This window comes from Sardina pilchardus, chromosome 2 (genome assembly GCF_963854185.1).
Source record: "Sardina pilchardus chromosome 2, fSarPil1.1, whole genome shotgun sequence".
NCBI classification, from domain to species: Eukaryota; Metazoa; Chordata; class Actinopteri; order Clupeiformes; family Clupeidae; genus Sardina; species Sardina pilchardus.
Window position 1 is genome coordinate 7,610,738 of NC_084995.1, and position 10,000 is coordinate 7,620,737.

At 51.7% G+C, this 10,000-nt stretch overlaps 1 protein-coding gene across 1 annotated transcript in view; it reads left to right on the forward strand.

The window, feature by feature from the left end:
• hs6st1a (heparan sulfate 6-O-sulfotransferase 1a) overlaps nucleotides 1-10,000 on the forward strand; it is a 108,233-nt gene that overhangs the window by 31,055 nt on the left and 67,178 nt on the right. The window lies entirely within an intron of this gene.

Here is a 10,000-nt window from a genome sequence, read left to right on the forward strand (position 1 = left end):
ATGGCTGTTTTAATATACAGTAGTGTGAGATGTGTGTGTGTGTGTGTGTGTGTGTGTTGAGCCCGTGGCCATTCATTAGCATGGAGATGTGCTGTAAAAGAGCGCTTGAGCGCCGGCCGGCACACAGGAAGTCGGCGCTGCCCAAAACAGAGGGCAAAATCAATGGCCATCGACCGGCCGTGCTCGCGAGCTGAGCCTCGGCCTTCGCTCAGACACCAGCGCTGACCGGAGCGCCGCGTCCACTTGTCTCTCCGTCTGCTCCTCCGTGTCGTCTACTTGCGGGCGGCCGCGGCGATAGGGCAGTGTGTATCGAGCGTCGGCGGCGTGGCCCGCGGTTCTTATTTCCTGTGTCGGGGGAGTGTGGGGGAGGCCGAGGAGGAGATCTGTCCGGCTGCCCGCGGTTCACAGGGAGAGCGGGGACTTCCGCCAAGTGCTCCTCGTTGTGCTGTGTGTGTGTGTGTGTGTGTGTGTGTGTGTGTGTGTGGTCCTCCAGTCCAGCCCTCTCTCTCTTCACTTGTTTAATGGGCTTTTTCTTTTCATTTCACTTTTTCATGTCTTCCTCCTCTTTGAATGACCTCTTTCTTTTATGGATCATCTCATTCCACTAATTCCAGAGTCTCTTTATGTCTCTGCATCTGATCTCAGCCTCTCTCTGTCTGTTTGTCTCCCCCCTCTCTCTCTCTCTCTCTCTTTCTCCCTTTCTCTGTCCTTCTGTCGTTTTTCTGTCTTTCCCAACTTTTTCTCTCCTCCATCCCCTCTCTCTCTCTGTCTCTCATCTTCTCTTACTCTCTCCATCTCTCTCTCCTTCTCTTGCTCTCTCCTTCCATCTGTCTGTTGTGACTGGATGCCTGGGTGCTGGCAGTGCTTCAGAGGCCTTGCTGTCCGTTGGGGGTAGAGCTATCTGGAAAGCAACAAAAGGAATTAAAAATAAGTCCTTTTTAGTCCTCGTTTGAATGATTCATCTCGTCTTTTCAGGGCCAGACCACTCCAGTTTGTCTCGCAGGTCTGTGTTTGTTTTGGGTTACCGATACACTATGATATGCTGGAGCTTCAGTCCCCCACCAGGCTCAGCACGTGGTCTTTCCTGTGTTTTCTGTGGAGGTTCAGAGAGAGAGAGAGAGAGAGAGAGAGAGAGAGAGAGAGAGAGAGGGAGAGAGAGAGAGATGGGGGGGGGGGTCATACGGACCGAGGAGTCCTATGGACCTCTTCTTCAAAAGAAACACCAGAACAGGGGAGAGGAAGGAAGGAGTATAAAGTACTATCAGCAGATAACTCCTGCACGGCGTTGTTAAAAATGTATCCCCACTCCCAGTCTTTGTTCTAGTGCGTTCCCTTTTAATTGGATGGCTATAGGGAACAGCTCTGGCCATAAACAGTATGAGTCACTATTGGGAACACAGAACGCGGAGAACAAGAATGAGAAGAACAGAAGAACAGGACGCGTCCGGGCCACATGTGGGCTTGTGTTTTCTGAGCGGGGTATGTGTTTTTAATCGCTACTCTCTCCTCTGTCATACGTCCTCTTAAACAACACACACGCTACCACAGACTAAGAACAAAGGGGACAGGGAAACATACTGAGGTTCAGGCAGGATTTCTGGAAAGTGAGAAGGGCAGGAGTTTGTGAGACAAAGAGAACATGCATGTGTTTGTGTGTGTCTTTGTAGAAGGAGTGGAAGTGTGTGTGTGTGTGTGTGTGTGTGTGTGTGTTTGTGTGTGCACTAGTTCTCATGTCGAATGAGTGACTGCGAGCTGATGCATGCTTAGATACTAGCAGGTTCCCAACCAGCACTGTGGGCCCTGGTGTCAATCAGCAGCAGAGAGAGAGAATAATTAGAAAGTGGAAATCTGGAGCTAAAGCCACATCATTTCCTCTTGCTGTTGCCATCTGTCTCAGCGACTAAGCTCTCCAGAAGTGATAGTTTCTTAAAGCACCCTCTGGCTCCCTGAGACAGGCAAACCAACCACACACACACACACACACACACACACACACACACACACACACACACACACACACACACACACACACACACACACACACACACACACACACACACACACACATTTCAGTGCTGTGCTTCTTGGAACTGCACCCATGTAATTCTGAGGTCCAGTGACATACCACATTTGCCATAAATGAGCCAGAGCAAATCCGCACATGGGGGGATGTGTGTTTTCGTGTGTGTGTTTGTGTGTGTGTGTTTATGTGAGGATGCTTGCGTGCTAGACCGGGCTTGTTCTCTTGTACATCAAACAATCATTTATCCTGTTTATGTTTGCGCAGAATAAATAATGGCAGTCTGTGTGTGTGTGTGTGTGTGTGTGTGCGCGCTTGTGTGCGCATATTAATTGGGCAGATGTTTGCAGTGCGGAGGCTAAAGCAGTCAGAGGACGCCACAGATCTGCTCTGATCTCCGGCTTTATCCGGCTTCTCTCTGGAGCCGTGCGTCAGCCACAGCGGCCACACTGGCCCAGATTATCTGGCCCTGGGCCCATTCATTCTGCATGAGCTCCACGCAGCCCTGGCCAAGGCCACCGCGCGCGCACACACACACACACACACACACACACACACACACACACACACACACACACACACACACACACACACACACACACACACACACTCACACACACTCACACACACTCACACACACACACACACACACACTCACACACACTCACACACACACACACGCACACACACACACACACACACGCACGCACGCACGCATGCATGCACGCACGCACGCACACACACACACACAGAGAGAGCCCAGTGTCGCATCTCCCTCCCACCATTCCCGGGACCTTTCACCTGTGGCTGAGCGAAGACTGTGTTAGCCCAGAAATCCTCTTAATGGATAACGTAGCGGCTGCAGAGTGCCGCGCGGTGCGACTGGAGCAGCCGCCGCTGTGCTGCGCTGGTGTCATTTGTCACGGCGAGACACGAGGCCTCGGCCAGCGCGCTCTCCTCCGCTCATTGTTTAGAACCGAGTGGCTAACTCGCCGCCGCTTTGTGAGCCCTTTATCGTCACGGTGTTGGAGATCGGAGGGAATGCCGTCGGTCTTCAGCTTCTTTTTTTGTTAGCTTTCCCCTTGGCCGTGCTGTTGAGTGGGAGCGTCCATGTGGGGGATCTTCAGCACTATGTGTGTGAGGTATGCTTGCGGAACCTTCCAGAGTGCTCTGCCAAGTGCAGTGCATTGCAGTGTTGGGCGCAGTGTTGGGTTGAGTGTTTGAGTGCAGATCCTTTATAGTAACTCCAGGGCATTGCCTTTGCCCTGTTATCACGTCTGGGGCAAATAAGGCATGGGTCCACACTTATGGGCCTTTTCCAGAGCATGGACTCAGCTCGACTCTACTCTCTACTCTCTACTCTACTCGATTTTGGTTCGGGGTGTTCGTTTTCCACTGCAACAAAGTACCCCCGTAAGCTAGCCGATTGCCATAGCAACACTGATAAAAACAACTGTAACGTCATTAACATCACCTTTTGGTATCGCCTCAGCTCGCTTGGAACCTCAACGGAGATGATACCAAAAATAGTTCCAGGCACCAGGTACCAGTTTTTGCTAATGGAAAACCAAAAAAAGCGAGTCGAGGCGAGTCGAGTAAGCCCCATTATTATCATCACAGAGCACTGGCCCTGATGCTGAAGAGTCCAGAAACGTTTCACATGGGGTGCATCTCTATGGTCGCTTACCCCTACACCTCACCCCCCCACACACACACACCTGTCCAGGGCCCTTAAATCCTCCACCCCACTCCATTATCTCCTCCCAGTGCCCCAGCGCCCCACCCATGTCCGCTCAGGGCGGCGGGGCGGCGTAAAAGGGAGCCGGATCATCGGCGTGCCTAACCCCGGCACCGGGGCCCATGTGTGCGCGTCAGGGGCCAGCGGCAGCGCTGATCTTATTTGGGGCGTAAGCTGCTGCTAATCCTCCCTCGCCCCGTACCCCCGGAGGAGAGCCGCGCTCGCGGGCCGCACGCGACGCAGGGCCTGCACCGGCCCGTGTCCGTTCGTTAGTCGGGAGCGTTAGCGTTGGCCACAGAACACCGGAGCGTCTCCTCTTAGTGCTGCCCCCGTGGACAGCGGCCGGCAGAGCAAGAGTTGATTTGAGAGTTATCCGCTCAATAATTAAGTTGCTGCTACCATTATCTATTCTAGAATATTCTCTCAGCTAACTTATTATATCATTGTATTTAGTATTCTCTCAGTCTCCGTATTGTATTTGTACAATTTTGAGTGTTTAGAATGGTTAAGGTTACACAAATTGTTAGATATCTTCATTATGTATAATACTCCTTGGTGTTGTGTTGTGTTTTAAATTGATGCATAACGTCAGTGTAATCTACCTGTTCATTTGTATGGTTATTGCTTGTATTTGGAGTAAGGGTTTGGGTATGATACAAGGGTAGGTATGTGCTGACCTTAGCAGCACAGTCTTATTTAGGACGTTGCTAAGTCCATGGTAATAAGGACATCGGATCCCACATTCTTTTGTGAAGTCTGTTTGTGAAGACTGACCGCTGCGGAGGCAGACAGGAAGTGTGGCCTCCGCTCTGCGTGCTGCCGGCCCGGTCATCTCCACCTCCTGGCGTTCCCTTGGCATTGGCACATTCCTGCATGCTCCGGATCGCACGCTGTTGATGTTGTCCGAGTATTGCCGCATTCCTCTCTCTCTCCCTGGCGCTTTTTGGAGGCCTCGGCAGAGCTGTCCTTGAGGTGCTGTGAGGAGCTGTTTTGATCTCCTTTTTTAAGATGGAGGCCTTCTCTGATGGGAGAATGACTTGTTACAGCGGCGAGAAGTGGTGAGAGCGCTCCTCTCTCCCTCGCCCACTCGCTTTGTCCGAACAGCAGGACGCCAGAACTGTACTTCACCCTTGTTCACTCTTTTGAGAATGTTTCATCAATGCAACACACACACACACATACACACACACACATGCACACGCACACACACACACACATACACATGCACACGCACACACGCGCACACACGCACACACACACACACACACACACACACACACACACACACACACACACACACACACACACACAAACACACACACTCAAAGCAAGTCAGAGAATAATGACTTCTTTTTACTCTTCAGTCCCCACATCTCTCCCATATGTTGTTATTCCTTCCTTTGCTGCTCTCCATGTTCCTCCTCCACCCGCTCCTCCATTCCTCCCTCCCCACTGCAGCGTGTCTGGGGGCTGTGTGTGCTCGGATGGGAGCGGCGCTGAGAGTTCACCTCCAATCACACAGCACTGCAGTGGAGCTCGGCGTTTGCTCAGCGTTGGCTCAGCGTTGGCTCAGCGTTAGCTCAGCGGTGAAAAGGGGGAGGCATTAGCATGCTAACAGGCTGACATGGTTCCTCCGTCTCCGGTGCCCTGCCCAGGGTGAGGTGGTGCCCACCCGTGGGCCTGTTGGCACAGGCTGAGCTTGTTAGCACACCCCCCACCACGAATGCTGCTGCCCTGATCGAATTGAAGAAATCAGCGTAATTACAGTCCCTGCTATAAACACGTTAGTGTCTACCGCTAATGGTGTAGAAGTGAGAAGTATGATACTGGAAAAGAGTGATGATAATATTAGGAGAGTAGTATGAGAGTATGAATTTGCCCTGAGTACAAGCAAGGATGCAATTTGTGTTTGTGTGTGTGTGTGTAGTACCCACACATGTGTTTGCCAAGGAAGGAAGAGGACAGGATCTGTTTTTCAGACTAGAATGTGAATGCCACAGTGTACCGGTCAGTCTCAGTCATGAGATTTTCAGCACCGGGCCACTTCTCTTCCTCACGGTCTCCATGCATCCATCCATTCCTGTACCCTTCCTTTCTCACTCCGTGCTGGAGCTCCAGTACAGCACATGCAGTGCTACTCTCCTGCTCTCCCCCTGTCAGGTGACTCTCATCTCGGAGTTGCCACAGGTCGGGCTTGTCAGGGCCAGGGCTTCAAAGGCTTGGGAGGAGATGAGAGGGGCTACAGTCGGAGTCAGAGCAGCCAGTTCACACTCAGATCAAGCGCCGTGTTTCTTACGCTCCTGGAACTGAGAACATGGGAAGTAGAGGTGTCTGCCACTGTTTCTGTATGGGATGATGGCTCTGCTTTGTGTGTGTGTGTGTGTGTGTGTGTGTGTGTGTGTGTGTGTGAGTGTACGTGCATGTGTGTGTGTGTTCTTGCTGGTACATCATAAACACATTTGTACTGAATTTGAATTTCCAACTGTTATTCTGTGACTGTATCCTACAGACAGTGTGTGTGTGTGTGTGTGTGTGTGTGTGTGTGTGTGTGTGTGTGTGTGTGTGTGTGTGTGTTGTAAAATCCTGAGGCACTCTCCGCTCTCTGTGGGTTCCACTGTGGTTGTATGGAGGGTCCTCGTGTGCGTGTTTGTTTGGGCCGAGGGCCTGTTTCTACTGATGTGTGCTGACCACAGCTGGGGGTGCAAGCCCTCACCGCAGGCCTCACAGAGCGAAGAGAGAACAGGGCTCACACTGGAACATCCTGGCAACACAGAGCTGAGCTCTCCAGCCACAAGCCCCATCCACCACTGGACACAGAGAGGCCTTGAGACACGCACTCAGGGTGTCGCTGTCCAGAAGAGGGACAAATATACTGTATATCTTCGCCCAGACAGGCTTAGGACAGTTATATTACCTCAGCACCACCGCTGGATATTGCCTCAGGGTTCTTCTCATCTTCTCCGATCTCAAGGCTAGGAGCACCCAGAGCAATTACAGAGGCGACGGTGCTAATGAAAAAGTTCACTTGAGCAAGAACAGTGCCCACGCTTAGACAGCGCTGTCGGCTTTTAGTTTGATTTGAGAATCTCTCATTAGATGCTTACATTGTCTCCATTCCACAGAGTGGAGTCTGGCTGTGTTATTACCTTGGCCTGCGTGATGTGCCTTGATATCTCAGATGACTAATAGACTCTCTCCCTCTCTCTCTCCCTCTCTCTCTCTCCTCCTCTCTCCCTCTTTCTCTCTCTCTCTCTCTCTCTCTCCATGTTCCTGGCTGCTGCTGGACTCCTTTGGTTGCCTCTCCATAATGCAGGTAAGTCTCTTTTTCCTGGTCTTCATCTTCATCCAGTTGTTTTGTTGTTGTTGTTGTTGTTGTGCTCGGGTTGCTCCTGACGCTGGGACGAATCAGGGCTTTGATCAGAGCCGTATCTCTCCCACAATGCACTGCTCTGTGGTGGAGAATGTGCACTTTATGTACTGTGTGTGTGTGTGTGGGGTGGGAGAAAAAACAGGCTAGTCTGATCATATCGCACTGTGAGAATGGCATTAGGCATTCTGAATGCTTTTGCTGTTCTCACGGTGGGGTTTTCCTTGATGTATGCAAGTCTCCCGGAACCACAGTAGAAGTAGGTCATTTCATTAAGGAGCCGCTGAAGGAAAGCCACTCGTATGTTTCATTTCTCGCCAGTGATAGACAGCTGCTGCATGTCAGATCTGGGCCCTGCCATCAGAGCCATGAGCGCAGACATATGCCTTATGTGTGCCAGCTGATAGAGAATCAGAAGGCGCTGGAGACGGCGATACATACTGTACGTGAAAGTGTACTTCCACCCGCGCGCGCGCTGATACAAATCTGCCACCATATAGTGCATGCAAATGCGGGTCGTTTTGGAGCGGGTTAGCAGATGCGTGACAAGCCGAGATAGCGGTTTGAGTCTGGGACACAGCAGGCTCTGATTTGACACAGATCTGTTCTGGGATCTGCCTGCAGTGAGCCTCATGTGTAATGAATGAGACGCCTGTGAAGATCAGCTGATAGCCGGCACCCGTGCACTTTACGTAGGAACTACACACGCAAGCTCGTCGGGTGTCGGAGAGAGCCGCACAGTTACTGAGCGAGAGTCACGTCTAAGTGCAAGGCGCGGAAGTGCCTATAATGTTGTGGCTGGGTGCATTGGTGTGTGGGAGACTGCCATTAAAGTCAGAGTGTGTGTATGTCATCACCGTCCTCAGCAGGCCTGGCCCTATCTAATGAGCGCACGAATGCAAACGGCTGACAGTGCGGTTCATCAGCGGCGGCGGGGCTAACGGCCATCCCCGCTCGGGGCGAGACTTAAATGATTTTTAATGGCGACAGCGTGGGAGGGGGACCAGGGTTATAATGGTGGGGGTCAGACCAGAGGCCAGCCTCATCCATCTCACTCAGCAGGGCCGGACGGGGCCGTCCTGGGCCAAGCAGTGCATCAGGTTCCCATGGCGCGGCGTGGAGCGGGGTGGTGAGGGTAGGGACCCTGATGGCACATATGGAGAGACATGAGCTGCTGCCTCCAGTGGCCTGGAGTGGCACTGCAACCAGCATTCATTGTTCTGTATTCATTGTATGTGCAACAGGCACAGTGTGATGGGCCACTGTCCTGCAGTGTGTGTGTGTGTGTGTGTGTATTTGTATGTGTATGTGTGGTTAATGGTTACATGAAAAAACTGGCCGTGCTGGCCGCCTGCTTTGGCCGTGAGTCATAGTTCAGTGGAAAGCAGAAAGTCCAGGGAGTCTCCCACTCTCTGGGGCCTAACTTTGATGACACACACCCTACATTTCATCACACACACACACACACACACATACACAAAGGCGCCCTATATGACCCTTTAGAACAAACACTTAATAAACATGCACACTCATACAAGCCCATACACACACAGACCATGCCAGGGTATTTTCCATCGTGTCAAACTGAAAGTCAAAGCCCTCACATCAGTGGTTTAAAAGGCGGAAGGCGTGATGCATTTCAAGATACAGTAGTTTGCTGCTCTGAGGACCTGGTTGAGCCTTGAGATGTGTCTTTGTGATATTAGCCAAAGACCAGGATCGATTGGAGTCCCAGAGCTTGAGTGCATCAGCGCTCCTTCAAGCACCTTCATCTCCTCTGAAACCCCTGACTCTGCAGCACACTGCACACACACTCACAGCCAGGTTATTTCAGGTCTTGATCAGTAACTTTAGGCAGTTTTTGTTCCGTTTGAGTGAGCATTTTTGTGTGTGTGTGTGTGTGTGTGTGTTTGTGTGTGTGTGTGTGTGTGTGTGTGTGTGTGTGTGTGTGTGTGTGTGTGTGTGTGTGTGTGTGTGTGTGTGTGTGTGTGTGTGTGTGTGCGTGTGTGCGTGTGTGTGTGTGTGTGTGTGGTTATTGGTACTGATAGTGGGGTGTGTTGATTTGTTTGTTTGTATCGATCGTGGTGATGAAGCCCAAGTGTGGAGCGCTGTTTACTCGTTAAGGGACACGCTTAATTGTGCGGCGACTGTCAGGAAGCCAGGACCTCTCTGGCTGCTGAGCTCATCCCAAATAAATAGAGGAAAAAAACACGGAACTGAGACCAGAAATCTGCCTTTGATCTGCACTTCGCTCTGAGCTCGGGAGATGGAGGAAGAGGAGGAGGAGAAGGAGGAAGAGGGCTTTCCGTGGCAGTGTCAGCTTTTCTGCTGCGATTAAGCCTACCGAAGGAAAAGCTGCAGTGACATGCCTGTGAGTGTGTTGATATTAGTGGGTGTGTGTTTATGTGGATGTCTGCGCCGTGTGTGTAAATGTGTGTGTGTGTGTATGTGTGTGTGTGTGTGTGTGTGTGTGTTTGTGTGTGAGAGAGAGAGATTGATAGAGGAGCAGCAGGAGGTGGAAGGGGAGAGAGAGAAAGAGAGGGAGGGAGCTGAGCAAGTGAGAGAGGGAGGGAGAGAGAGAAAGAGAAGGAGGGAGCTGAGCAAGTGAGAGAGGAGAGAGTAAGTGAGTTGAGGAAGAGCAGAAGATGGATCTGAGGAGCAGGACTCTTAATGGCAGACTTAATGAAGCAGGAGGCCCAGACTGCGCTCCCCCAGCCCTGTGCTTGTGCGTGTGTGTGTGCGTGTGCTGCTGCTGCATGCTCTGGCTGGAGAGGAATACTCCATCAATTATGAGCCATGCAGGCAGCCTGCTCCAGGACACAGGGAGGCCTCTGACGTGGCCTCAAGTAAATATAGACACACACACACACACACA